Source organism: Lepeophtheirus salmonis, chromosome 13 (assembly GCF_016086655.4).
Source record: "Lepeophtheirus salmonis chromosome 13, UVic_Lsal_1.4, whole genome shotgun sequence".
NCBI lineage: Eukaryota > Metazoa > Arthropoda > Copepoda > Siphonostomatoida > Caligidae > Lepeophtheirus > Lepeophtheirus salmonis.
This window is the reverse complement of record NC_052143.2, coordinates 27,865,836-27,893,542: the sequence shown is the minus strand read 5'-3', so window position 1 is coordinate 27,893,542 and position 27,707 is coordinate 27,865,836. Positions and strand designations below refer to the sequence as shown.

Sequence of the window (27,707 nt, the reverse complement as noted above, 5' to 3'; positions counted from 1 at the left end):
AGGGTTAATAGAAATACAAGGTGAAACTAGAAGACTCTAACCAAAGAGTGGACACTCAAGGGAAGGAAGGTAGTATTTAGTAGTTCTCAACTCTGATTGGCTTAAAATTAGAAGTTGCTACCTGTTCATCCATACACACAGCCAGCTTGAACCAGAGCATATAGGAAGAGTTACGTCACGAGATTTCATTATTTATAAGATCAATATAGTCGCAAATTTTCAAAATATGGACTTAAGGAGCGAAAATTATCTATTGGAATAATATTTTACGTAATATTATTCCCAGATATAATCTTCATTTTAATAGATTTAAGACTATTTTTAACAAATGTTCTCATAATTCGAAGGGTCGAGGAAAATATTAAAGGACTTGTGAGCAAATACGTGGACTTGCAATATGTATATGGACTTATTCCCACCTCTCCTATAGAGCAAGGAAATATAATCCTGTTAATAAAATGAGTTCTGTGGAAGAGCTTGGTGACAAATTTGCCAAGGAGACACTCCAATCAAACTTTATCCTCATCACAAAACCAAGTGTTGCCCTTTTGAAGCTATCCCATGATGAGAAATTGGACCCCAAAGTAGTAGCCAGCATCAAGTTTGAGACAGATATGTCATTCAAAATGTACAACTCTGGTGTGTTGATTGACAAAAAGGCAGTGTCACACATCACCTCAGACGGCAAGGTCATTCAAGCCATCAACTTGGCTTCCTTTCTGGGAGCAAAAGAAGAACTGAATCAAACAGACACCTGGGAAGACATTTTCAACAAGTTAGTGAAGTTTCTCAACTCCTCAGAGATTAAATCTAAGCAAGCTTTTAAGCTATCTTTCATTCGTGAGCAAATGGCTCTCCTCTTCACCAAATCAATAGCTAGATAATATTTACCTTTTCTTCTTTCAACCGCACTCATGTGGGAGAATGTGGGCTCAAGACTATGTAGAATATCCTAAACGTCAAGACACCTTGAGTTGGCTACGAAAAGAGAGATGTGCTTCGGAAATCAATCTCTGAGAATAACAAACTTGGCCTCTCTTTCTTGAGAGATTTTGTCAACTTTCTCATCGGGTGGCAAAGCAATAAAGCACCTGGTCTCAGCAACCTTCCTAGCAACAAAGCAGACGTGCCTTGCTGCAGCAGATCTGGCAGAGTATCTTCTCCTGGATGAAGACTTCTCCTATGTATTCCTCGGCATGTTCCAGTCTGATCCCATCGAAAGAAGGTTCGGCTGGTAGAAACAACTAAGTAGAGGGATCTACCACATCAGCGTGAGACAGATCCTGGAAGCAGAGAAAAGTTTCTGAGTCTTGTCAAATTCTCAGGTAAATAAGATATTTGTTAATAGTAAGCTTCTTTATTTTGGTATTACTTATTTTCACAATATAATAATATCATAACAATATTTGACTTTTTTAAATTTTCAGGTCTTACTACTTCAGAAATTAAAGGTCTGCTGGATGAAGACCTGGTAAAAGCTGAGCTCATTTTGACTAACTGGCAACTAGATGACCTCCAGGAACTATCTTCCAAGGGAGAGAGTAATGATCACTACTTGTCTGCCGGGTATATTGGTTTTCTTTGAAGAAAATGATCAGCTGTACATCATGCCAAGAGTTAATGGTCATCAGAGACACACCTACGGGCTCAATAACCTTCGATAGCCCAACCAATCAGCATGTAGACCTGAAAGTGTTCATTGCCATAATGAGTAGAGGAGGGTTGTTGACTCCATCCGACTTTCTCTACCTCTCTTGTCTTTATACTCACTCCATGTTCTCTTACATCACATCTACTCCTGAAAAGAAAGACAGTTTACTTGGCACCCCAAATCCTAGAGCTTCATTTGTTGCCACATTCCTTGACAGAATGCAGGACAGTTTAAACTCTGACATTATCGCCGTTGTGGGAGTAAAGTGCGAGGAAGGACACTTCTGGTCAGCTTTTCGTCAAATAATTTAATTCGCTTTGTTTAATGTCATGACTCATGAGTAACAGTTTTCAGTGGTAAACTGAATGATGACATCCGATTTTTAACAAAAAAGAGAATGGTAGCTATGAATTCAGAAGCTAATAGAAAAAAACTAAATTTCAATCAAAATCATCTGACTTGTAGACTTGGACCAACTTTGTACTTTTTGATTGTGCCTTTTCTTTTTTATATGTTTTTAATGATTATTTTGATTAAAGTAATAATAAAATACCACTTCTATTAGAAATGTATAGCTTCATTTTTATTATTTTGATGATTTTCCCTAACATAGTACTTTTAAAAACTTTTTATTTTGTAGGAAAACACTTTAATAGAGACATTCCATATAGAATAAACAAAAGACCTATATTGGTGAGCGCAGTGTCTTGTCCTGCTTACAGGAGTCCTTGCAAAAACTTATAAACTGAGCTTATAACGATGTTCTTTACCTTTTCAATTTCAATCAAGTCAATAAGGTACATAAATGTTTGCCCAAAGATTTCATCAAAATTGCCATCATTGACCAAAATGAATGATGTGCCGTTTAATTCTCCTTCGTCTTCTTAAATCTTGTGTTTCTTTCAGACTTTTAAGTTGTTGATGTGATAGGCACGAGAAACCGTAAGAAATATTTTTATTTTCCAAGTCATAATTCCACACATCAGTACCTCTGTTGATAGAAACCCATGAAAAAAGGCACGTTTTCTTCGGCATAATGTACGTAAGAGAGCACTAAGGAGAAGTTGCTTTGTTGATGATTAGTGAAATACTGAGGAAAAGTTGAAATGGTACTAACGTTTTTTATGTCTTTTTTTATAATCTTTTTCAACCAATGAAATTCGCTCTTTCTCAACGATTCCAAAAAACCTAAGCTGACTATATACTTTAGAAGGTCTTAAATCCCCTCTTGAGTTTTTAAAATTTTGTCATTGTTTGGAATAACATTTCAATGCTTTTCATTTTAACCATGAAGATGCAATTGACAAAAACGTATTTGAAAGGCTGCATAATCATCTAATTGGATTATATAGAAACTGGCCTAAAGAAATCATCATATCCTTTGTGAAAACTAATGACTCATTAGTTTTCACAAAGGATATGATGTAAAGAGTTAAAATAAAGTAGCACATCGAGGGACTACAATCTTTTACTACAGTACTAGAAATTAGAATGCTTTTGCGTGTCCGCGATAAAAATAAAAAAGACGTACTATTCAAAATTATTATTTATTCTGTAAAGATTGTCAATATTTTTATTGATATTGTGATCAATTGTTGTGGATTATCACCATTTGGAATCATGGATCTAATATTATCCATGTCATTTTCTCATGGTTCTATCACTGATAGATCCATAATTTGAGTGAAGTGTGTCATGGTCATCTCATCGTATCTCAGTGGTGGATGATGCATTCGTCTAATAGAAATAGTCATTTCTTTAAAGAATGGGGAACTATGAAGTTATTGTGCTCATAGGGATTATGAATTAAGCTCGTCTCGGAGACGGATGATAAGGACTTTCTTAGGACACATTGCTGCTACCCTTTTAAGTGTTGGAGATGGCTTGGTCTCAGTTTTGTTAAGCTTAAATTATTCTATAGAGATTGTGGATATTGAAGGCACTATTCCCTAATTAACTTCATTGGAGTTGAACCTCTAATATTCTCCTAATTGCTCTCAAAGCAATTATTCCCACTCACATCTTCAATGAAGAGATTGAACATTTTGTTACACTTCTTATGATCTGTTGGGAGCCCATCCATAGAACTCTCATAGAGTCCATTGGACATGGGAACTGTGTTTCCTATTATATTAATAATTTCTGTTAATTGTATGCCCAAAAATATATAACGTTACACAATAATTGATTTTAGTGAAATTAATCATTTTGATTGCTTAAATAAGAGCCGGAATTTCAGATGATTTATATATTATACAATAATATATGTAGATAAAGTATTTAAATGTATAACAAATTGTAAAAATGACCTTCTCCGTTAATTTGTGATCATATCTGACCGATAGAAGTCTTTCTTTTTCATATAACTCACGGATGTGTTTAAAATTCGCTGATATTGTAACTCCAATAAACATTGGACATTAAAAAAATTTCGGAATAAACTAATTGTTATAAATATTCTTAAAAATGTGAACCATATCGAACAAAAAGTATATTCTATTACCATTGTAATATGGATTTTCGAGATAATTCTTATCATTCTTTAACATTGTTCTAAAAAAAAAAAAATCTTGCAGAAATGTCCATCTGTTATAACTGAGACGACGTCAACCCCTATCGTCGATACCATCTTAAGAACTGAGTAGGATGATGTCTGTATTAGCTTGGAGGATATCTGAGAAACATGGATAATAGCAGCAGCGTCCTTGTAATAGCCAGAAATGCTATTGATGAAGAAGCACAGTAATGTTTTTGTAGGCTCCATATTTTCCAAACACGTGATTCTGCCTTTGGAGTATTCAATTTGCTGCATTACATAAACTTCATCTATGAGAATGGACACTTTTTTATGGTTCCATTTTAATGATATGAACCTTGTTTGGAGATATTTGTACGATTACGCCTCCGTTCCCGTTTTCACGTTCAAATATGACGACAGATCTATTATGTAACGCGTTGGTAATGCAAGGAGTCCTTCTTGGGCTATGTATTTGCACAATGCAGGAGAAATATTTTCCCGCACAGAAGCTACTGTCAACGTAAAAGGTGAATAGCGCCGTCCATTCATAGGAGTCAATATATTTAAAGACTGCTCCATTAAAATCTTAATTGGCTTTGAAGTCTTATCTTCAATATCTGGAAGAACATTCAAAATGGCCTGTATATTTTTTTTTATTCCCTCCAATGTGTTGAAGTCTGAAGTTTTTGGAAGACTCTTGAGAGTTGCTAAAATGTTCACAACAGGTACAAATACTATTAGAAGCTAATAAATGACTAATAATAGAAGAGGATTGAAGCTTCCCTTCTTTATAGATTTCAAAGATTAAATTAGAGGTTATATTTAAACTAAAGTTAGTCGTTGGAGCGCCTAAAAAATAGATACTTATAGGTTTTTCTATCAGATAGGACAAAAAATACTACCTTTATTTTGTTTTTCAATAAATATGTTATTGAAGTATCTTCGGACATAATGAGCAAATCAGAAGGGATGCTGTATTCGGATATTTTTTCCTTTAATTCAATTAAAGATGCAATATTGTCCTTCACCATAAATTCATGGTTCAAATGATTAATTTGAACGTTGTCTGAATTTCTTCCCCAAGATGATCTTGATCTTTTTGTCCCCTTCCTTATTTCGTATTTTTTTGACAAGTAACTTGGACCAGGAAATTGTGAAGGTACAGCATCCCTATTCAATAGTCGACGATCCAACGGCTGGCCACATGTTAAGCCTGTTTTACAGAAATTATTTTCCGGTGAAGGGAGCATACTTCCCCATTCTCAATATTTATAGATTTTCCATCTGAAATTTTTTTGCATTATAAAGCATAAATTTATTTGAAACAAACCCATTCAGTTGTGATGAAATCAAGGATTAAAATACATACTTAGTGCCTAATCTCTGGGTATTGCTCTCTTCCATTTGACAAAAAGCTCCTCATTTTTTGGAAAACCATATAAAGATGGCTTTGAGGTTCCGACATAATCACTTGATGATCTGCATCCCGTTTTGCTAAGTGGAACGATGCATTTTGAATTTTCCCCCATGTTACTACTCTAATAATACAAATATGATAACTGCTTACGCTCATCAATAATTCATATTATGTAGAAATAACTATTTCAATGAACTAAGTATTTAATTAAAGCCTTCTTTTTTAAACTTTGAACTTCAAATATATTTCAAATACTCTACTTTGTCGTTTCATTAGCTATTATTCTGAGAATAAGGTTCATAATGAATTACAATTTCATGGAGTGTGACGTTATAAAATCTACTGTGACGGATAAAAAACGTCTGAGTCAATTATACGTAGTATATCTTCATTAACCATTTTGCTAATAAATACTGTCGTTATACCCTCAAAATCATAATAAAGCAGGCAGATGATAATCACATAAGTATTTTAAACAATGATACCATATGTATTTTTCCCCCCTTCTCCTTGCACGCGTTTTTTTCTACAATATTATCAACTTTAGTAATGTATTTCCTTCTCCCTTGTTCTTCTTATCGTCTTGCATTTTCTTTTATATATATATATATATATATATTACGTAGTATTTATACTACGTAAAAGACAAAATAGTATTTTGATAGTATTTATAATAGTATTTTGTATGTTAATTAGAGTAGGGTTTTGTATTATGAAGAATACAGATGTTCCTTTAATAATTATTGTATTATTTCCTACACGCCATTCCTTCTTCACATTTGTCTCTCGGTCATCCTGGATCTCTCCCACCTATAAATAAGGTAACTACTGTAACTGATAAAAAACGTCGAAGTCAATTATACTTAGTATATCTTCATTAAACATTTTGCTAATAAATACATTCGTTATACCCTCAAAAATCGTAATAAAGCAGACAGATGATAATCACATCAGTATTTTAAACAATGATAACATATATCTTTTTGCCCCCTTCTCCTTGCACGCGTTTTTCTCTACAATATCATCAACTTTACTCATAACATTAAACAAAGTAAATTAAATTCTTTGACGAAAAGCTGTCCAGAAGTGTCCTTCCTCGCACTTTACTCCCACAACGGCGATAATGTCAGAGTTTAAACTGTCCTGCATTCTGTCAAGGAATGTGGCAACAAATGAAGCTCTAGGATTTGGGGTGCCAAGTAAACTGTCTTTCTTTTCAGGAGTAGATGTGATGTAAGAGAACATGGAGTGAGTATAAAGACAGGAGAGGTAGAGAAAGTCGGATGGAGTCGACAACCCTCCTCTACTCATTATGGCAATGAACACTTTCAGGTCTACATGCTGATTGGTTGGGCTATCGAAGGTTATTGAGTCCGTAGGTGTGTCTCTGATGACCATTAACTCTTGGCATGATGTACAGCTGATCATTTTCTTCAAAGAAAAACCAATATACCCGGCAGACAAGTAGTGATCATTACTCTCTCCCTTGGAAGATAGTTCCTGGAGGTCATCTAGTTGCCAGTTAGTCAAAATGAGCTCAGCTTTTACCAGGTCTTCATCCAGCAGACCTTTAATTTCTGAAGTAGTAAGACCTGAAAATTTAAAAAAGTCAAATATTGTTATGATATTATTATATTGTGAAAATAAGTAATACCAAAATAAAGAAGCTTACTATTAACAAATATCTTATTTACCTGAGAATTTGACAAGACTCAGAAACTTTTTCTCTGCTTCCAGGATCTGTCTCACGCTGATGTGGTAGATCCCTCTACTTAGTTGTTTCTACCAGCCGAACCTTCTTTCGATGGGATCAGACTGGAACATGCCGAGGAATACATAGGAGAAGTCTTCATCCAGGAGAAGATACTCTGCCAGATCTGCTGCAGCAAGGCACGTCTGCTTTGTTGCTAGGAAGGTTGCTGAGACCAGGTGCTTTATTGCTTTGCCACCCGATGAGAAAGTTGACAAAATCTCTCAAGAAAGAGAGGCCAAGTTTGTTATTCTCAGAGATTGGTTTCCGAAGCACATCTCTCTTTTCGTAGCCAACTCAAGGTGTCTTGACGTTTAGGATATTCTACATAGTCTTGAGCCCACATTCTCATGATGCTTGAATCACAGTGTTGACCTTGCCTTCTGAGGTGATGTGTGACACTGCCTTTTTTTCAATCAACACACCAGAGTTGTACATTTTGAATGACATATCTGTCTCAAACTTGATGCTGGCTACTACTTTGGGGCCCAATTTCTCATCATGGGATAGCTTCAAAAGGGCAACACTTGGTTTTGTGATAAGGATAAAGTTTGATGGGAGTGCCTCCTTGGCCAATTTGTCAACAAGCTCTTCCACAGAACTCATTTCATTGAAATTTTGAGCCCTACGTGACGTGGTCGCAGCTTGAGTTGGCCTTGATGAAGCCTTAGGAGTTGAGAGGTAGTTGGTGGAGTTTGGCATAGGGATGGTACCACATCTGGTTTGAGGTACCTATAAAGGAAGGACAGTTATAAGCATACGCATCAAAAGTGAGCAGCCTTTAGAGCCTTGCCAAGGGTCTGAATTCTTTTAGACTCACAGATGAAATCAGATTAGTTGAAATGCAGGGAACACAGCTTCATACTTTTGGATGGTGCCTAATCTGTCTTCTTCATATCTGTTTCTCTTGGAATGGCTCTCAGCTAGGCGGTATCAAGTCCGGGGTTTCTCTATTTGTTTGGCCACAGATGGATAGTAATACGAGTCTGTTATGGCTCGTTGTCATAGCCCGTTATACACCCTGGAGCACAACACTTAGAGGCCATGAATGGAATTACAAAAAACAATAATGATGGGTCCACAAAGTAACTAATAGTGATTAGTTATTACTTATTATCTTACCAAACACGTTGCATTGTTTTTTTTTAATGGACCCATGTTGCACGCGTATTTGAATTCATGTTTGCACGCGCCCGGTCCTGATTACAGGAGTCCTTGGCTTTTGCGAGAAGATTTCGTCCCGTGTAGACTTAAGTTTTTTTCACTGATGCCACCTCGTATTGTCTCAAAGCAGGAGAAAATCTTCGAAATAAATTTTAGGAATTGATTCACATTACATGGGTTGCTCATGGATTACATAGGGTTGCAGATGTTGTTCAACCAATTTTTCCCCTAACTAACGAACTTATTTCCAATACGAAGAAGATGTTTTTGAATTTTGGAAGAAGAAAGAGAGTATTTACTGCTTCATACGAAATCCCCTTCCCTCCATCACCAATTATAACAAGATAGTGAACTTGGTTAAAAGCGGCGGAGTACTACTACCATCACTTCGACGTCTTCAGAGAATATTTAAATAGTATTGATGAAAATTTGACAGCAACCAGATGAGTACTAGAAGTAATTAATAATGATTCTTTAAGAGAAGAAGTCGTATTTATACAGGGAATTTTTTCTCAAATAACTGCGCTTGAGGAAAGATTGCCTCTTCTTACCAGCCTGACCATATTAGAAAATCTGACTCAATATTTGAAGGAAGAGCCGTTCAAAACCAAGTTACAAGAAGTGCTTCAAAAGAATCCTGGCAACACAAAACTAAAGGAACTCTCAAGAAGTGAAAACATGTATACAAAAATCTCTCAATTGTCAATTGTGATACTGAGAGTCTTAGGTATGATGAATATGATCAATACGAAAAGGATGTCCAAACTAAGTACTAAAAAGTTGAGGGAATTCTTGATCACTTAATGGAATAAATGTTTTGTAAACATTTAATTGTCAACACGTAATTATTTACAATAATTTATTACTTTATTGCCTCATTTATATTCTTTAGACTTCGTGCCCAAGTTATCTATTCATCCTTTATGGTCACTAAGAAGTAATGAGTACATTTCCTGTAATGATGGGTTTGATGTTCTCTAATTAACTAACAATATATTTTGTCTCGCATAAATTTAAAGAATACAATAACATTATTACGGAAGTTTTATATTAATAATATACAATAGTCCCTCTCCCTTCATGTGTAAATAAATAAATAAATAATTTATGTTAAAGTTACTCTTTTAATTGGGTTGGAATCGATATTTGCTTTGAACTCTTGATCTAGTGACAGATACAATTGCACCACTGTCATATATAGCTATCATATTTTGAAGTAATTTTTTCATGGACAATCAATGCATCGATGGGTAAATTTATTCACTTCAAATTTTTGAATAGAGTTTTCTTTTATACACTTTTATACTATGCAAGTATATCTTGCATAGTGGCCTCTCTTACCACATCTTGTGCATTCGAAGTCTTTTGCAGGGCAAACATTACTTTTTTGGCTCTTGTTCTACGATCTCCTACGGCTTTGACTTCTTTGGTATATATTGAGTCAACTTGACTTTGTATTTGCGTTAACACCATTTGATACTTAATCATTTAGACTATTTTGATTATTTTTTAACGTTTCTACTATTCTCCATTAATATATCAGTCACATATTTTATTTGCGTCATCAAATAATCTTAATTGTGCTCCTTTAGACTTCGGCCAATTTGATGTCCTTATTAGACGTCACCCTTTCACCTACTTGCTTCTCTGGTCTAACGATGATTAAATATACTTTTTACGCATTGCCGTCTGCGTGATGTAATGATGAGCTTGATATTCTCTAATTAAATGACAATATATTATGTCTTACATAATTTTACAGAATATAATATACATTTATACATAGTTATTTATATGGAAATAATATACAACCCTTCCCTTAGGATGATATCTATTCTAAGGGCTCACACACTACCATTGTTGTCATTGCATCATATGAAACTCAACTGCTTCCTCTAAGTATTATGGGAATACCAAATTTAAGGCTATTTCTCTCTTAGACTTGGATTGTCGTGACTGATTTGTCTTTACCTAAATGGTTTTATGTACCCATGTAAGGAATTAACATCTACAACCTCATGGATAAATTATTATAGTTTTCATTTAATTTACTCACATGATATTTACGATTTGTTATATACACCTTGTTATTCATAACCAAATTTTTATGTTATGACAATAAATACAATTTGTATCATACAATAAGTTATAACTGACATTAAATTTTTTTCTTTATAATATATTTTGATTGGATAGTACTAAGTACTAGAACTATATTTCGGTGAAGGAAAGCTTCTATGTTTAGTAAATTTTCAGATAAGTTGAATGTTAAAAAAATCATCATTGAAATATCTTATAAGTATGTTCGAAATTACTCATCGGCCATCATGATTTGTGAATAAAAGTTTGTTTATGTCCGAAAGAAAACTGAGGAACCAGATAGTTGAAGTTGTATTTGCGGGCACGCTTGCGCAATACACGATTCCCACAACATTCATCACTGCTTATCGGCACCTCATGATCAAGGTTGATAATTTTGGGTAAGAATACAAAAGCGTGCGAGGAGAAGAGAAAAATACTTATGGCATCATTGATTAAATAATATATATCTTCTTCTATCAAGAACGTAATCATTCCCGCCTTTATTATTCAATATTAATATAATATTAGATGCAATAGTCGATGGAGAACTGAATAAAATACCCAAAATAACGTCGCCTTCTGTCTGGATTTCAGAAAATGGAGGCCCAAGAATTCGGAAAATACTTACCGGATTAAAAGCAGATGGATTTATCGATATAAATGTGCCTTTAGTACCCTGTCTAGAATTCCACGCCACTCATTATGCTCATCTCATATCAAGAGCATGGATATTCATCTATAAAATCAAGTTAACGATGAATACATAAAGTCAGACTTTAACTTTGATCTCACAAAGATGCTTATTGCATGTAATATAACCTTATCTATTGCTAGTCATCCTACGTTCAAAAAATTTATGGAGAAATACACGGGTGAATTCTTCCCTTCCTGAGGAACCATCATTCATTAATGGTGGATTTTGGTAATGATGTCATTTATAGACATAGCCCCATTGTAAATTGTGAAATTAAGATAATTTTCAGCATGTTTAGAGTCATCCACACCAAAATACGAAATGGAACTCTGAATTTTGTACCATCTAACAGTAAGTATTCATTTTTTTAAAAATATAATTCTATTTTAGCCAAAATTATCAAGAATTATGATACACTACTCATTAAATGGCTAAAAAAAGTGCTTAAATGGTCACAACAACGGGAGTAGTAGCATTGGATGGTTTGCAACAAGTTTGTCTGACACTAGATTCTTCACTGAAAGACTTGGGTATGATCATTAGGTTTTCCAATATTACATAGTCAATAAATATTACTTTTTTATATTTTTATCACTTAAGGCTTAGCTATGGTTGATAGGCTCCAAGAAATGGCTTAACTGCTTAAATGGTCACAACAATGGGGGTAGTTACAATGGGTGTAGCATTCTAATTAGCAGTTGTGTATATCCTTCATGATAATAGTATGTTGTTATATAAGCATAAATAATGGGGGGGGAATATCTTTTTTGATGCTCTTAAGAAGGAGTAATATTGCCGGACATTACTACATAATTAGCTTATGTTCTAAATCTTTAAGATGATTTTCTAACATTTTTTTTATTAGTATATTTATTGTCTAATTTTATGATTTTGACATTACTTTATTATTAAAAATTATTTAGATCTCATCCGTTGAGATATATCTATCCTGTGCACCATTGTATATAGCAATTTCCACATTAGGAAAAAAGGGCAATGATCTTTTTGATTAAACTCCACGTCTGGCTTGTGTTTAGCAACTTAAAGTTACGACATATTTAACTGAATTCATGTTAGAACAAGAAAATATTACTTGAATCAATCTATTATTTCATTATTCTGTATTTATAATTTATTTTTATTATTAGTTATATGATTCTAATTGTTTAATTTTTTATACATATTTAACTTAAATGTATGATGGTTTGTTTTCTAGTATGTAGATTATATTTAATTTTAGTCTTCTTTTTAAACATGAAACTTCAAATATATTTTGAAATACTCTATTTTGTCATTTCATTAGTTATTATTCGGAGAATATGGTTCATAATGAATTACAATTTAATGGAGTGTTACGTTTTCAAATCTACCGTAACGGATAAAAACGTCTAAGTCAATTATGAGTAGTATATCTTCCTTAAACATTTTGCTAATAAATACTTTCGTTATACCCTCAAAAATCATAATAAAGCAGGCAGATGAAAATCACATCAGTATTTTAAACAATGATACCATAAGTCTTTCGCCCCTCCCCCCGCCCTTCTCCTTGCACGCGTTTTTCTCTACAGAATAATCAACTTTACGTTATGAATTATTATCAACTTTACCTATTGGCAATAGTTGATAATACGTGCGAGGAGGAGGGGGAAAAAAATACATATGGTATCATTGTTTAAAATACTGATGTGATTATCATCTGCCTGCTTTATTATGATTTTTACCCTCAAAAATCATAGTAGTATATCTTCATTAAACATTTTGCTAATAAACGAATGTATTTATTAGCAAAATGTTTAATGAAGATATACTACGTATAATTGACTTCGACGTTTTTTATCCGTTACAGTAGATTTGAAAACGTCACACTCCATGAAATTGTAATTCATTATGAACCTTATTCTCAGAATAATAGCTAATGAAACGACAAAGTAGAGTATTTGAAATATATTTGAAGCTCAAAGTTTAAAAAGAAGGCTTTAATTAAATATAATCTACATACTAAAAAATAAACCATTAAACATTTAAGTTAAATATACAAAATTAAACAATTAAAATCATATAACTATTAATAATAAAAAATTATAAATACAGAATATTGAAATAATAGATTGATCCAGAAATGTTTTTCTTGTTTTAACATCGGAATTCAGTTAAATATGTCATAACTTTAGGTTGCAATACACAAGCGAGACGTGGAGTTTAATCAAAAAGATAATCACCCCTCTTCTTCATGTGGAAGTTGCTATATACAATTGTGCACAGGATAGATATATCTCTACCGATGAGATCTAACTAATTATTAATAATAAAGTAAATGTCAAAATCATAAAATTAGACAATAAATATATTAATAAAAAAATGTTAGAAATAAATTAATCGTAAAGATTTAGAGCAAAAGCTAATTATGTAGTAATGTCCGGCGATATTACTCCCTATTAAGAGCATCAAAAAGATTTTCCCCGTTATTTAAGTATGCTTATATAACAACATACTGTTATCATGAAGGATATACACAATTGTTAATTATAATGCAACACCCAATGTAACTACCCTCGTTGTTGTGACCATTTAAACAGTTGTTTTTGCCTTTTATGAGTTTTCTGAACACCACTTCTTGGAGCCCATCAACCATAGCTAAGCCTTTAGTGATAAAAAAGTAATATTTATTGACTATGTAATATTGGAAAACCTAATTATCATACCCAAGTCTTAAAGCGAAGTAAGTAGTCTCAGACAAACTAGTTGCAAACCATCCAAAGCTACTACCCCCGTTGTTGTGACCATTTAAGCAGTTGTTTTTGCCCTTTACTGAGTTGTGTTTCATAATTCTTGATATGTTTAGCTAAAATAGAATCATATTTTATGGTTAGATTAAAAAAAAAATTGAATACTTACTGAGAGATAGTACAAAATTCAAAGTTCCATTTCGATATTCGTAAATACTTTTTACTGATAACTTGATCATCATTTGGTGTGGATGACTTAAAACATTTTTATATGTATTTCTATATATGACATCAGTACCAACATCCTCCATTAATTTAATGATGGTTCCTCGGGAAGGGATATGTTTACCCTTGTATTTCTCCATAAATTTTTTGAACGTAGATGATTAGCAATGGATAAGGTTATATTACATGCAATAAGCATCGTTGTGAGATCAAAGTTAAAGTCTGACTTGATGTATTCATCGTCAAATTGATTTTATAGATGAATATCCATACTCTTGTTATGAGATGAGGATAATGAGTGGCGTGTAATTCTAGACAGGGGACTAAAGGCACATTTATATCGACAAATCCGACAAACCATCTGTTTCTCATCCGGTAAGTATTTTCCAAATTCCTGGGCCTCCATTTTCATAAATCCAAAGAGAAGGCAACGTCATTTTGGGGATTTTATTCAGTTCTCTATCGACTATCACCATCTCATATTATATTAATATTGAATAATAAAGGCGGGAATGATAACGTTCATGATTGATAGAAGAAGATGTATATTATTTAATCAATGATGCCATAAGTAATTCTTCTTTTCTCCTCGCACGCTTTTCCATTCTTACCAAAATTATCACCCTTAAGTATAGTTTAAAATACTGATGTGATTCTCACTGATAATCAATCACATGAAATTGTAATTCATTATGAACCATATTCTCAAAATAATAACTAATAAAACGACAAAGTAAGATTATTTCGAAATTTATTTGAAGTTCCAAGATTAAAATAGAAGGCTTAAATTAAATATAATTTACATACGAAAAAATAAACCATCATACATTTAAGTTAAATATGCAAAATTACACAATTAGAATCATATAACTAATAATAACAATAAATTATAAATACAGAGTATTGAAATAATAGATTGATCCAGATAATATTTTCTTGTTCTAACATCGGAATTCAGTTCAATATGTCATAACTTGAGGTTGCAAAACACAAGCCAAATGTGGAGTTTAACCAAAAATATCATCACCCTTTTTTCCTCATGTGCAATTTGCATATACAATTGTGCACAAGATAGATATATCTCTACCGATGAGATCTTAATAATTATTAATAATAAAGTAAATGTCAAAATAATAAAATAATGTTAGACTTAAATCCATATCTTCTTCCAATCTTAGTACGAATAGCTTTTAGAACCCCACTTTCATTTATTTTATGTTTATCTAAAAAAAGAAAAGTTAATCCATGCAGTCAAATTTTAAACCTTAATTACTTATCTTAGATATAAAAATAAGACTCCTTTATAACTGATAAGACAATTCAGGCAACTATTCTTGACTTAATGTAGTTTTCTAATATGACATCGTAAAGATTTAGAGCAAAAGCTAATTATGTAGTAATGTCCGGCGATATTACTCCTTATTAAGAGCATCAAAAAAGATATTTCCCTCATTATTTATGCTTATATAACAACATACTATTATCATGAAGGATATACACAACTGCTAATTAGAATGCTACACTCAATGCAACTACCCCCGTTGTTGGGACAATTTAAGCCGTTGTTTTTGCCTTTTTATGAGTTTTCTGAACACCATTTCTTGGAGCTTATGACCTATAGCTAATCTTTAAGTGAAAAAAAGGTAATATTTATTTACTATGTAATATTGAAAAACCTAATGATAATACCCAAGTCTTTAATTCAAGAAACTAGTGTCAGACAAACTAGTTGCGAACCATCCAAAGCTACTACCCCCGTTGTTGTGACCATTTAAGTAGTTGTTTTTGCCTTTTATGAGTTTTCTGAACACCATTTCTTTGAGCAAATCAACCATAACTCAGACTTAAGTGAGGAAATTAGTGTCAGACAAACTAGTTGCGAACCATCCAAACCTACTACCCCCGTTGTTGGGACCATTTAAGCCGTTGTTTTTGCCTTTTTATGAGTTTTCTGAACACTATTTCTTTGAGCAAATCAATGACTTCATTACCAACATCTTCCATTAATTTAATGACGGTTCCTCGAGAATGGACGTATTTACCCGTGTATTTCTTATAACTTTTTTGAACGTAGGATGATTAGCAATAGATAAGGGTATATTACCTGTAATAAGCATCTTTGTGAAATCAGAGTTAAAGTGTGACTTGATGTATTCATCATTAACTTGATTTTTTAGATGAATATCTATGCTATTGATATGAAATGAGGATAATGAGTGGCGTGGAATTCTAGATAGGGGACTAAAGGCACAATTATATCAACAAATCCGACAAGCCATCTGTTTCTCATCCGGTAAGTATTTTCCAAATTTCTGGGCCTCCATTTTCATAAATCCAGACAGAAGGCGACGTTTTATTCAGTTCTCTATCAACTATCAGCATCCAATATTATATTAATATTGAATAATATAGGCGGGAAGGATAACGTTCTTGATAGAAGAAGATGTATATTATTTAATCCATGATGCCATGCGTCTTTATTCTTTTCTCCTCGCACGCTTTTCTATTCTTACCAAAATTATCCCCCTTACCTATTGCATACGCAAGTAGAGCGTTAATTGAAGCTGAAAGAAACTATGCTACCATCAAAAAAGAGGCTATGACAGTTGTTTGGGCTTGTGATTACTTCGCTGAGTATGTACTAGGGAAGAGATTTGAGATAGAAACTGATCATAAATCATTGGAAACTTTATTGGGAAAACATTCTTTGGTAGACATACCATTGAGAATACAGCGATTTAAGCTCAAGCTCCAAAGGTATGACTTTTCGATCAAGTACATTCCAGGAAACATCCAATACACAGCAAATTTCCTCAGCCGGAGCATATGTGAAAAAAAAAAAAATGGAGCTAGAAATAAATGAAGAATTTGGCTTAGGAGGAGAGATTTGTACAATAGCCGAAATGATTATACCCGCTTCAGATAAAAGATTAAGACAGATTGAAGATTGCACGAGGAAGGATCCTATACTTGCCAAAGTTATAAATTACGTTTACAAGGATTGGCCGAAGTATATAACGGATGTAGAAAATATGTTATGTTTGTAAATGTATATGGTACCCTTGACGCGGGAATAATAATAAAGAATCTAGTCAGCGCTCATCTAACTTTAAGAGACTCAACATTATGCTTAAAAATCAAATGGTATAACTTAGTACAAATTCCAAATGCTTATTCTAGTTTTTTTGTGTACTTAGAGACTTCTTGGTTAAAGTTATTAACATATTTTTGTTTTCAACAATTGTTAATTGTTATATTTTTACTTTTATTTGGTAATTATAAATCTTTATAATAATATACATACAGTGTGTCATCCTAGGAAACTTAATTATATTTAAAATATATGATATATCTATCACATATATGTATTACATTTTCACAGGAATTATTTAATGATTTTTTTAACTATTTTATCTAATAAATTGCATTTATTATTTTAAACAGAATAATTTACTGTTGTCCAGGCTATAGGACTGGTTATCCTAAAAAAAATAAAAATAAAAACTCATCAAAATCATAGTGAGGAAGAAATTGTTGAAGAAAAACATTATCTTCATAAGTTTCCAAAAGATCCTGAACTTATTAAAGTATGGGCCAATTCCATCAGAAGAAAAAACTAGGAGCCAAATCAATATTCAAGAATCTGAAGCAAACATTTTCCTATATCAGCTTTTATTCATGAAATAACCGATATAAATTCAACTTGGCAAAAAATATTATAGTACACTTAAACGATTGCAATTATAATTTGAGGCTGTTCCGACGGTATTCTCGGATATTCCAAAAAACTTGAGAAAACAAACTTATCCTTAAAGGACAACAACCTAATTTACTTCTACTAAAAGGTTATTCTTTAGAAAAGGCATAGTAACTTTTTAAAGTAGTTTAGAGTGCATTGTTATTTTTTCAGATTTGAGCAAGATAGACTTTGTCTTAACTCTCAAATTGAACATTTATTTCAAGAAAATGAGATAAAAAATTTCACGGATATAAAAAAAAACCTGGATAAATCGTGTTTACCAAAAGGTATTAATGAAATATATAATGAAGACTTCGTTATGTTTTTCGCCTTATCACCACAGGATCTTGTTTCTTAATTTTACTTGGTTTATAAGTGAATAATGACTTCTTTTTCTCAATTTCTTCAAAAGGACTTCCTATACCTATTGTCGAAGTGAATCATATATATTTATCAAAGAGTCTGAGTCGTTATTCTGATATCACTAACATTTTAGCATAATTGAAAAAATAAAGAGAATGAACCCAAACTAGCTTCAAGCATAAAGTATACCATTGAGATATTGGATGAAGTAGTACATCATCAAGACGTTAATTCGAAAAATCATATCAGCTTTATTATAGGACAACTTCTTCTCACTTTGTAAGTGCAAAAGGACCAAGATACTCTCCTGAATTTTTAGGAATTTCAATACTTTGGCACAATACAAGCTCAGTTTTATATAATCAAATTAGAGAATCTGGAATTATTTACTTGCCATCTGAATCGCGTATAAGAAGAATAACAAGTGTGTTTTCAGTTCAAGTAGGAGTACCAGTCTCAATAATTGATTATTTAAAATCTAGAGTTAAATTATTGGATGAAAAATACAAGTATGTTTCTATAATAATATTCCTCACAGATAGTTGAATTTAGTTGCGGCAATTTTTTTGGATGTGATAGGAATGGAAACTATTCTTTGTTTTATGGTGAAGAGTGTACTTGGGAAATACAGCTACATGGTATGGTAGCTATGATACCAATTACAAATATTAAATCTTCCATTCTAAAACAATATTATATGGAAGTTCTTGAAGTAGTTACAAAAGTTGGCCTAAAACCCGTAGAAAGTATTACCGATGCGTATGCCTCCAATAGAAAATTCTATTTGGATGAACTGGGGAATTAATTTTTTTTAGATGTATGTAGCATCATTTTTCCACTTACGAAAAAAAAAGATTTATGTTATTCGATTTGGTACACATCTTCAAAAAATTTATAATAACTTTACTTGCAGACGAAAATTATCATGTCCATTTTTTGAAAATGAGGATATTATTCTAGAAGCCGAATTTGGGCATATGAGCCAAATCTACTACATGGAGCTAGGCCAGGGATTGAAATTAGTTCACAAGCTTGATCATAAAGTAATTGCTCCTCAACCAATTGAAAAGTGTAATGTTGATCTTTCTTTAAGGTTTTTTCACGAGTCCACTCAGAATGCACTTAACCATTATTTGTCGAAAAATGATCAATTCAGAAGCTTCAAACAAACAGCACAAGTTATAGATATTCTTAAGCCCTTTTGGAATTGCATAAATGTGAGCTCTGCTACTATGTACGTCCAAAAGAGAGAAAATTCATTAAAATCAATTTCTGTAAATGAGTGGAAACAAATTGATTTCTTAATTAAGTTTGCAGAATGTATTTCTTCCCTTCTCCTCGCACGCTTTTGTATTCTCACCAAAGTTATGGTTAAGGTTGATAATTTTGAAATACTTATGGTATCTCTGTCCATTGACTAAAATAATAAACATCTTCCTCTATCAAGAACGTTACCAATTTCCGCCTTTATTATTCAATATTAATATAATATTAGATACTGATAGTTGATAGAGAACTGAATAAAATGCCTCAAATAACGTCGCCTTCTGTTTGGATTTCTGAAAAAGGAGGCCCAGGAATTTGGAAAATACTTAACGAACGAAAAACAGATGGCTTGTTGGATTTGTCGATATAAGTGTGCCTTTAGTCCCCTGCCTAGAATTAAACGCCACTCATTATCCTCATCTCATATCAAGAGCATGGATATTCATCTAAAAAATCAAGTTAATGATGATTACATCAAGTCAGACTTTAAATATGATCTCACAAAGATGCTTATTGGAAGTAATATATTCTTATCCATTGCTAATCATCCTACATTTAAAAAAATTATGGAGAAATACACGAGTAAACCCATCCCTTCCTGAGGAACCATCATTAAATTAATGGAGGATGTTAGTAATGATGTCATTTATAGAAATACCCCCATTGTAAATTGTGAAGTTGAGATAACTTTCACCATGTTTTGATTCATCGACACCAAATTAAGATCAAAGTTATCAGTAAAAAGTATAAAATATTTACTAATTTCGAAATGGAACACTAAATTTTGTACCATCTAACAGTTTTTTTTTTCATTTGTTTTTTTAAATATAACCCTAAAATAGGATTCTATTTTAGCCAAAATTATCAAGAATTATGATACACAACTCATTAAATGTCAAAAACAACTGCTTAAATTGTCACAACAACGCAGGTAGTAGCTTTGGATGGTTCGCAACTAGTTTGTCTGACACTAGATTCTTCACTTAAAGACTTGGGTATGATGATTAGGTTTCCCAATATTACATAGTCAATAAATATTACTTTTTTTATCACTTATGGATTAGCTATGGTTGATAAGCCCCAAGAAATGGTGTTGTAGGGGTCAATTGACTAGCAAAGTTATTCTCTGAAATTAATCTTGATATGGTCTATAAGCTCATCCGCTCCCTTGAAGGCCAAGTTGCAGAGTTTTCAAAGCCGACCATTCTCGGAAGACTCCCATGCATTCATCTTATTACCTCATATAACGTGTTACTAAAATAACTAAACTATAGTAAATAGCTATTTATTAATAATATAATTATAATACATATATTCAGTATTCTAGATCTACTTTCTACACTTGTGACCATAGAGAAAGAAATATATAGAGGCAACCAGTGAGGAAATATTTTGAAAAAAATTTCAGCTGTTTACAGGGGTCTAGATGAAGGTCAGCTGCAATGTTACTAGAACAGGGTTAGGCAACAAGAGAATGGCTGGGCATGCACAGTAGATTTATTTATAAATCTCTCTCTCGTTTTATTTCTGGTGAAGTCATTGGGACGAGCCTTGGTTATTGGCTATTCATTCTACTACATAAATATAAAAAGTAAAAATTTAAAAAAAAATTGTTGTTATCATAATAGTGACTATTTGTCAAAACTCAAGAAGCGTTTCATACCACCGATTCCCGAAAGACCTTGAAAGAAGGAAGGTTTGGATTTTGGCTTCTCGAAGAAAAGACAATTTCAACACTGATGGAGCTAGAATTTGTGCTGATTATTTTGATCCTTTGTGTGTCATACATGGTATAAATGAACTTTGCAATTAATAAAATATAGCCTTATTTCGGAGAGTTATTAAGGTTTATTTAGATTGATATAGCTTATTAATATAATGGATAAAAAATCATGAATGAGGGATTACCTAAATTGAGAATAATTAAACTTTAAATACTAAATTGAACAATTTGTTTTAACCTTCTGCCTTTAGCATTAGCTTCTTGCACTCTTAAATTATAATTGAGTGATTTAATTCTAATAAATGTTTGCACTTTAGAAAAAAACAAAAGCAATTCTTCTGGAAATATTTTTCCGTACTTTTGTGTTAAATATGAGCCAAATAGGCGGATACCATTAGGGTCACGATCCAGATTATTATTGAAATGTCAAAAATCCTCCTTAAAAAGCTTACAAAAATTTAAAAAAATAATATTCTGGGACCATTAAACCATCCATTGAGATGTTCATTAAACAGGGAGAAAGCAATGCTTCATCCCGATGTACTTGCGTGGAAATAATACCAAGTGCTGAATATTTTTCATTAAATTTTCTTGCAATATACCTAGCTACATACCTAAGTCCTTGAACATTGCAATCCCACTTTGCATTCTCAGAAATTTCAAATGATTTTGATACCTGACATGCTCATATAAGTTCAAAATCATTTGAAATTTCCTATTAATCAATCTGGGGGTTCAGCTCATCCATATGTTCATCGATGGACTCCAGCTTTATCCCGACAATTTCAAATATCTTTGCAGTAAAACAAGGACCATTGTCATTTTCTTCTTCTATTTTTACTGAAGGATCTTGTACATAAAACTATGCGTTTTTTCCAAGTAATAAAATTTTTATCCTTGATTGAACTTCGACTGGTCTTGGATGGGAATTATCACCGGAGATACCACAAATTCTGAAAAATAGGTAAACTTACATTATTACTTATTGTTAGTATTAAAAATTAAGTTATAGTTATTTAGTATTAGACAATAGTATGTTGTTACACAAGCATAAATTACGGGGGGGAAATCTTTTTTGATGCCCTTAATAAGGAGTAATATCGCCGGACATTACTACATAATTAGTTTTTGCTCTAAATCTTTTCGATGGATTTAATTATTACATTTTTTTTTATTAGTATATTTATTGTCTAATTTTATGATTTTGACATTAACTTTATTATTAATAATTATTTAGATCTCATCCGTTGAGATATATCTATCATGTGCACAATTGTACATAGCAACTTCCACATTAGGAAAAAAGGGTGAAAATCTTTTTGATTAAACTCCACGTCTGGCTTGTGTTTAGCAACTTAAAGTTATGACATATTTAACTGAATTCATGTCAGAACAAGAAAATATTATTTGGATCAATATATTATTGAAATATTCTGTATTTATAATTTATTGTTATTATTAATAATAGAGACTTTATTCAAATCTTATGTAAATCAATTCAAAAAAAATGAAAAAAATTGTATAATCAATAACTGAAGTAGCGGTCCCATTAATTAAGTCGTCTATAAATATTGTCAAATGTCATAAATTTTTATTTTATACTGTATCTAAGTATGTTAGTATAAGAATGATCATACATTGACGAATGCAAACTGTAAGCCAGAGTAAGAGCCCATCCCATGGTGGAAGAACAAGTTTCCAAAGAACCACAAAACAAGAACAGCAAAATTGGAGTCAAAAAGCCTAACTCCATAAAAGAAAGTGCAACTCTTTGCACAGCAAAAACTTAAAATCAAGCCCATCGAAGTAAGAAAGAGGAAAGGGAGGGTCATTCTAACGATGCTCCTCCATCCAAAAGGCCTCAAAACTCAAAGCAGGAGTCTGTTGAGCAACAAAAGTTTCAACAATCGAAGCCTAAGCGTAAATTTATATATGCACAATTTGCCGAGGAGGCCACAGAAATCACCATTGTAAGGAAAATGGTGATCACATCTCCCTTGTTGAGTGGAACAAAGTAATAAAAATACTGGATACATACTATATACGTATCATATCCACCACAGAGTCCTCCACAAAACTGTTACCTGACTAGGAAGGTCACCGCTACACAAACCAAACAGCGGTGATTTATGTCAGTAATTACGCTACCGAACAATACGTCCGAAGGAATATCTTGAACAAAACATCTCCCTTGCCACCCTCGTGGGGAGAGAGGTGGAGAAAATGAGAGAGGAAAAAAAATGTCAAGAATTGGCTTACTGGCTTCATCAGAGGGATCACAGGAAACATTTTCGATGAGATACTTACTCAGATTACAAATCAATTTAACTCCCTTCGTGTTAGAGGTAAGGTCGAACAAACCAAATCTGAAATAACACAGTTAGGAAAAGTCCTACACCTTGATGTGGATCAAGCAGCATTTGACGATCTGCAAACTATTGACTTCACCCTAAAAGTGACTTCCGCAGGAAAGGTGCCCTTTCAGGACCCTCAGAACGCGCCCGTAACTCAAGAAAGTGAGGAAACTGTGGAAAAGCTGATAGAAAATGATGAAAATTATAAGCCCTGTGTTGATAAGTCTAATCAACACAAAGCAACTCCCATTGTTTATGCTTGTGCAAGTAGTTCCACAGAGGAAATTGTAAATGTCTGTATTGATGCTGGCACTGATAAAAATAACTGTAAAAATACTCCAAAGGCCAAGGAAACTGGCAGTGTCAGAAAAACTGCTACTGAGGACCACGGAATACTAGATGAGCCAGGAGAAGACCTTCTAAATCAAGTAGCAGGTGTGAAATACTCTAGAAAAAATTCAAATATATATTCAAAAAACAGTCCCAAATAGATATGTTCGTTCTTCGATTTGGTAGCCAAACAAAAAAAAAAAACAGACAAAAAAAACAAACAATATTAGTTGCTCTTATATCAAGAGGATGAAGATCTTCGTATTTTGAAATTTATGAAATGTACGAAAATATTAAATAAATTATTGATAATAACTATAAAATTAAGGGGAACTTAAGATCAACTTCTGCTGTAGTAGCACATATACCCCTTTGTGTGGTCGTGTTCTTTGCCGTATCTATGTATAGTTTTGTAATGTATGGATATCTGTATTATTTTATAATGTATGTATGTACTATGGTAAACAGCAATAAATTCGTATAACTCATTCTTAGCTACTTCATATTGATTCATACTCATTCAAATTCAAATTAGAAAAATAAAACTTTGTAGGATCTAATTCCTTAATTTCCTATATCTATACTTTTCTATGTTGCAGCATATTTAATATCTAGTTGATTCTAAGGAAAAAAAGTTCTTGGTATAGAAAGAGAGAAAGAGAGGACGGGGGGGAGGCGAAAGCAAGAATAATTAGAAAGCGAAAGTTGTGATGGTAGATTTTAGTAAACGTGCCCGAGATGATTACGAAAATTGAAAAATTGATTTCTACCAATAAGTTAAAATTAGTAATAAATTTTCCTCTCTTCACCAACAATAAGAATAAAAGAAGACTAATACACAATGGACCTTGTTTTTAAGTGCTATGTTGATAGTAGAATCGTATAATGATTTTTAAATTGATTGAATTAATTGCTTAGAAAACATCTAATTTTATAGTTAAAAGCCATGTCCCCTCTTCTAATGTGCAAAAAAATAGGAAACGCAAGAGACTCACATAGTGATCCTGGAGCAAATAGAAGACTGAATAAACTATCAAATATATCTTGAATTCATTGTCCAAAATTATTGTATTTAATATTATAATAGTATTTTATAATATTGTTGCAAGTAAATATGGATTTCATTTCTGTATTCAGGGTGAAATATTATTTTTACTAATTTTTTTTCTGTGAGGGCATTTAAAAAAAATTATGTATATATTTTTATTTAAGCTGGAGTCTTGAATGTAGTATTATTGGTTTTCATTGGTTTATATAATGTTAATAAATTGTTTTCTAGATTATAGATGTTGTTTTATTGAGGTCCTATACTTGTTCTAAGAGCATAATTTCCATGTATATAAAGATACTTCAATTTATTCCTGGGATTGTCTCCAAAATCACGGTAAATATCAATGATATAGTTATTGAAGGTTTCCCCATTGAAAAAAACTAAGTTTTGTGATTTCAATCTCCCTGCTTCATCCATCTTCATTATGTGATATAATCACAGGTCAAGTCAACTTAAATGGATCTTGAAGCTAAGTGTACCCACTTTTTCATGGGAACAGGCCACCTACCCCCAACCAACTACCCCTCGTCCTTTCACCCCCGAACAACTACCTGTTGTACTCTTCACTCCCCCCTCCTTTTCTTATTGAGAGTTCAGTGAGTAAATGATAGAGGGCCAAAGTAATAAATGAATGTTATGGTTGTTTGGAGCAAGATTAATAGAAATACAAGGTTATACTATTAAAACGCAACTTATATTTGACTTCCACCACGCTTTTAATATTGACGTTACAGTAAATATTCCGTTGTTCTTGCCCGGCAGTCGGTACGATATATTAAATTGAAAATTCTAGCCGTAGTTACGTCATAGACTTTGAGTGGTTGCGTATTTTGTCAAAATCTACCTGTCTTGCCAAGCAGTCGGTACAATACATCAGATTGAAAATTCTAGCAAGCCCAATTTCATGATAGTCTAACCTTGTATTTCTATTAACTTTGAAAGAACCAACTAAAATGGAAGATGATATGTTCTTTAATATAAAAGGCCTCAATAAACTACTTGCAATTCAATATCCAATCAAAGTCACATTCAAATATGGAGCAGTAACCAATCTACGTATATTGAAAGAAATATGGAAAAATTTGGAACTCTAGTTGGAAAAATCGAACCTGTGTCTCATTGTCTCATACCCAAATGCAAAGAAGAAGAGGAGTTTACTATAAAATTCAATACAATAATTTATTTCAGACTAAAGTTTGAAATAGAACCTTCTAGAATGCTCCCATTATTTGTACCTGTTGGGGGAGGGGGGGAGTAGAGTTGTTTACCAAATTCCAACAAATACAATACTATAAATGTTTAAAGTATGGCCACATAAGAAGTAAATGCTCTGCCCTTAATAAAAACAATATTTAAATAATATGAAACCGAATTTAGGCGGGAGATTGGTCTTCCTATAAGAATTGAAAGTGTAATGGATTGTGATCCTTTAGAGGCAGAAGAAGATACTGACGAAGCAAGAAAGGAAACGAACACACCCGTCTGGACGAAGTAACCAGCCCAAAAAGAAGAAGAAGTTCATCCCCTATCTAGATTAATGAAAATTAAAAAGGAGAGGATGAAAATTATTACTCGACTCAACAACAGGGTACACATAGAGGAACTGAAAGTTCTACTATACCAATCTCACCTACTGCCGACCAAAAGACTGAAAACGAAACAACAAAAAATATTCCAAATAGGGACGACTGGAAAATTGTATTACGAAAGAAACCAGAAGTCCTAACCAAGAAACCTCAGATTAAAAAGAATCACGCTAAGAGATCCTTCTCATCTCCTCGGGAAAACTCTTCAGGGAAAAAATCAAGAGAAAACAATACTCCTGAAAAAAAAATGCAGTCATCAATTTTATTTTAAAACGTCAACTCTATGGCGTGTCCAAAAAGGGCATAAAAATATCACGATACGTACAACTTCAGAATCCAGACATAATTTCTTTAGTAGATACCAGACTGGCAAATATAAAATACATTGAAAATATATTTCCAACTTCTCATGTTCCATTAATTTCTAAAGCTTCTAAGCCTGGTTCATACCCGTCAAGGGTTGTCATTGTCCCTATAATGGGGAAGAACTTAACCCCATTATCAGGGCTTCAGACCCAGCTTGGAACTACGTGGTAATCGAAATTGACTTTCTTTCTCATCGCACGGATCTGTTTGTCATATATGGTCTCAACAAAGATACGAATGGTTACTTCTCAGATATATTGACTGCCCATATATCCATCGAGAGACGGATTGTCGTCATGGGCGACTTAAATGTCACGAGAGACTCTAAAAGGGACGCCAGCAACTATTATGGAAAAAGTGATAAAAATTATCATCTAAAAGATCTGGGCCTACACTTCAATCAGTTACCCACAAAAATAACTTTCTCATATAAATAAAAAAGTCCTTAATGCGAATTAAAGGACGTCTTGACTATATTCTAGTTTCTCCATCTTTGCAAAATTCAAAGTACTACTGGAATACAATTCGGACCACTCCCCACTCTATGCCTCTTTCCTTTACTCAAGTAGAACTTACAAGTAAAGTTGGAAATTGAATGGATCTCTCTTAGAAGATGCATCAACTCGTTTAGAAATAGAAAATATCATTGATAAAACGATTAAAAAACTTTATCAAGGTCAATATACACCTTCAATGGCTTTA

The 27,707-nt window shown here is 32.7% G+C and overlaps 4 long non-coding RNA genes across 4 annotated transcripts; 2 read left to right on the top strand and 2 right to left on the bottom strand.

The window, feature by feature from the left end:
- LOC139906941 (uncharacterized) lies at positions 1-2,219 on the top strand. The gene is made up of 2 exons (XR_011783195.1): positions 1-1,325; positions 1,428-2,219. It is a non-coding gene; the product is annotated as an uncharacterized lncRNA (long non-coding RNA).
- On the bottom strand, positions 777-3,124 carry LOC139906942 (uncharacterized). The gene is made up of 4 exons (XR_011783196.1): positions 2,769-3,124; positions 2,422-2,704; positions 1,435-1,798; positions 777-1,283 (listed from the first exon to the last, which is right to left on the bottom strand). It is a non-coding gene; the product is annotated as an uncharacterized lncRNA (long non-coding RNA).
- Positions 3,125-7,031: 3,907 nt separating this feature from the next.
- LOC121128076 (uncharacterized) lies at positions 7,032-9,615 on the top strand. Its single transcript, XR_011783228.1, has 4 exons — positions 7,032-7,171; positions 7,324-8,947; positions 9,002-9,341; positions 9,393-9,615. It is a non-coding gene; the product is annotated as an uncharacterized lncRNA (long non-coding RNA).
- A 4,124-nt stretch (positions 9,616-13,739) lies between these two features.
- Positions 13,740-14,862, bottom strand: LOC139907029 (uncharacterized). The gene is made up of 3 exons (XR_011783333.1): positions 14,172-14,862; positions 13,979-14,118; positions 13,740-13,916 (listed from the first exon to the last, which is right to left on the bottom strand). It is a non-coding gene; the product is annotated as an uncharacterized lncRNA (long non-coding RNA).
- Positions 14,863-27,707: the final 12,845 nt, after the last annotated feature.